This window comes from Pipistrellus hanaki (genome assembly GCF_964339955.1).
Source record: "Pipistrellus hanaki genome assembly, chromosome: 5".
Classification (NCBI taxonomy): domain Eukaryota; kingdom Metazoa; phylum Chordata; class Mammalia; order Chiroptera; family Vespertilionidae; genus Pipistrellus; species Pipistrellus hanaki.
Window position 1 is genome coordinate 6,162,797 of NC_140507.1, and position 3,616 is coordinate 6,166,412.

The window sequence follows — 3,616 nt, forward strand, 5'->3', positions numbered from 1 at the left end:
AGGCTTTTTGAATGCAGCTCTCGCGAGAACGCGCACTTCTCACGAGAAGTTCAGCCCTAGCCGGGAGTCAGCTCCGCCCACTTGCTGCGACTGCGCAGGTGCGGGCGAGAGCGGAGAGCTCGGAGTAGGCGTGGACGGGCTGGTTCCATCTCAACTTCGCTCTGAATTGGTTTCCTGGGTGTCCACCAGGGGGCCGCTTCTCCTCCCTGTGTTTTTTTTGTTTTGTTTTGTTTCGTTTTGATCTTTAAAGGCAGTACCTTCCGGAGAGACAGTGCTGCTGGACGGTGAAGCCATGGGCTAGTCTGAGGCGTGCGGGCCTCATGAGCCCGGCCAGCGGATGGGCCGCAGGTGCTCTGAGGGCCCTTCCTTCTGGTCCTAAGGTCCCAGGATCCTAAACCTGAGTGGCAGAGCCTGCCTAAAAGCATCGTAGGACAGAGTCACAGCGTCTCTGTAGGACAGACTGATGGCTATTCTATTGGCCTTAAGACTTGAGCCTTCCCCATGGGCCCGAACGGGGCTGCAGTTTACACGGATTGTCTAAATTAAGCCTTGTGAGGTACGTGTGCTATTATCCTCCTTGGTCTACAGAGGAAAACAAAGCCCCACAAAGAGAAGTGTCTTGGCCCAGCGGTAGAATCCGAATTTGAACTAATGCAGTGGGCTGCTAGGGTCCAAGCTCTTGTGTGTGTGTTGAAAGGATGGATTTATGTTTTGTAAATCTGATGCCTATTTATTATTCAAAAATTTAATCAGAAATACTAATAGCCAAATTTTAATGAGCACTTCTGAGTCCTAGCAGCTGCTCCATGGATCACGGGTTTTTGAGCCCATTTGGACATTTGACAGAGTTGATTGCTCTCAGTGAGTTTCCCCTTAGGTCTTGGGATGCCTTAACTCCCTCCCCACCCCCCCTTGCTTTCCTCTTCTCAGATTCCTTTGCAGACTCCTATTTCTGATTGAGCTAGGCCAGACCATAAAGGATTGATCAAGTGTATTCAAGGCGTAATCTGGGTTGACTGATCAAGTGCATTCAAGGCATAATTAACAAAGTCATAGAAGCTACTGTATCAGAATTAAGGTCATTTTTAGGAACTGTCTGGATGGAGTACAGCCACTACCACCACTGGACACTCAATGTCATAAGTGAAATGAATTCCAGCTGGTCCCTGCTTGTTTGGATAAATTGCTTAAAATACACTGTAAACCTAAAACTAATATAATATTGGACATCAACTGTAATCTATATATATAAAAGTTTAAGTGACCGTTGCAACCACAACAACAGAATGGATGACTGAACAGGCTGCATGGGCGACGACCAGGCTGGCAGGGAGGATAATGAGGGACTACCAAATGACTGAATAAGCAGGCTGCATGGGGCGACCAGGCCAGTGACGGGCAACCAAGCTGGTGGGGGAGGTGGGGGGCGACCAGGCCATTGTGGGGGGCAGTTAGGGGTGATCAGGCAGGCAGGTGAGCAGTTAGGAGCCAGTGGTTCCAGATTGTGAGAGGGATGTCCAACTGCTGGTTTAGGCCCAATCCCTGTGGGGTTCCAGATTGGTGAGGGTACAGACTGGGCTGAGGGGACCCCCTCACACACACATTAATTTCATACACCAAGCCTCTAGTTGAAAAATAATTTTTTTTTAGAATATATTTTATTGATTTTTTACAGAGAGGGAGAGGGATAAAGAGCCAGAAACATCAATGAGAGAGAAACATTGACCAGCTGCCTCCTGCACAAGCACTAATGGGGATGTGCCCACAACCCAGGTATTATACATGCCCTTGACCGGAATCAAACCTGGGACCCCCCAGACTGCAGGCTGACGCTCCATCCACCGAGCCAAACCGGTTTCGGCTAAAAATAATTAAAAAAATAAAATAAAAGGACAAGTAATTAGTCTATGTATTAAAAAAAAAATCCATATATAAAAAAAAACAGAATGGAGGTTTCAATAAACCCTTACTCAGAATATGGTGTAGACTTTCTTGTTCTTTCATATTATTACATAAAGCTCCAAGTTAGTCTTTTTGGGATCAAACAAGAGCAAGGCCAGGACTCTGAGACATAAAGCTTGCAAATAAGAACTAGATTAATTTATTAATTTTCATGATTCACAGGATAGAGATGAAGTTTTCAAAACCTGGAGGGGAGAGAGAGAGAGAGAGAGAGAGAGAGAGAGAGAGAGAGAGAGAGAGAAGGAGGAGGAGGAGGAGGAGGAGGAGGAGGAGGAGGAGGAGGAGGAGGAGAAGAAGAGGAGGAGGAGGAGGAGGAGGAGGAGGAGGAGGAGGAGGAGGAGGAGGAGGAGGAGGGAGGGCGGAGATGGATAGAGGAGGGGAGGACATGCTATGCTATGTGCAGGACTTTAGTGATTATACTAATTCATGGAACAGAAGAAGAAGGATCTGACAATAGAAACAGAAGAGCCATCTGAGAAGACATCAGAAATTGAATTGTCATAACCCCCCTGTGTGATAATTTGATACCAAAATTAATAATTATATCAGGAGGCAGTTTCAACTATTTAATAGTATAATGGCAATGACAGCCCAGGCTGCAGCCTCTCCTGACTCTGCTACCTATAGCACTGGCTTCAACTCTTCATGAGCCCCGTTGCTATACTCCTTTTCACCCTGAATAGGTACAGTCCTCATTCAAAAGGTGCACCATTCCAATACTGTGGACCTTTACTGGCTAATTTCCCAGCATCAATTCCCTCTTCCTTTTCCTGCCAAAATCATTCTTTTCTTCTTCTTTATTCCAGTTTTATTGAAGTATAATTGATAAAAGAATTATATACATTTAAACTGTACAGTGTGCTGATTTTTCTAGACATGTATATTATAAAATTACTACCACACATATTTTTGTGCTACCTTTGAGAATGCTTAAGATCTATTCGCGTGCATAATACGATATTATCAAAAGCATAGTGATTATTCTTTGGGTAATTCATTTTCCCCCCTCCATTTTCAGCCATATGGATTGTTTAAAATTTATCCTACCCTTCAGTTTCAGGGTATCCCATCTCTCTAGTTACAATAATTGGTTCAGAGATGTACATGTCACTAAATCCACATCAATGAAATAAAATGAAATATTTACTGGGACTGCTGGAAAAAAATGGATTTTGTTAACCCCTTAACTTTCCAGCCCAGAGTTGCCAACTGCCATCTTGACTCCATGAAACTTAAGATTGCTTAAAATAGAATCAAAAGCAGAGCTGATAAATAGAGAAGAAGAAAAGAGTTCTGGTCGTGTTGTTTGAGCCCTATATGAGGCATCTCTTGAAGCTCAAGTTATCTCTGAACCGTTTCATTTGAACTCAAATGAATTCAATTTGAGTTTTTGTATTACTTGCAACATAAGGAATTTTAAGCAATACATCCGATAATACTCATGTCTGGTTTTTAATGGACTAATTAACCTGTCAAGTACTTATTCCACATTTAGGATTTTATGAGGCTAACACTGAAAGTTGCTAATTTCCAGAGGTAGGATCTAGTGATGGCTCTTCTGAGAATAATGCCCTGTTTGAACCAGAGGAAGGATTATCCTAAATGAGGGAGCGTAATGCATATAATAAAGGAAAGTAAAGGATCCAAATAGCTT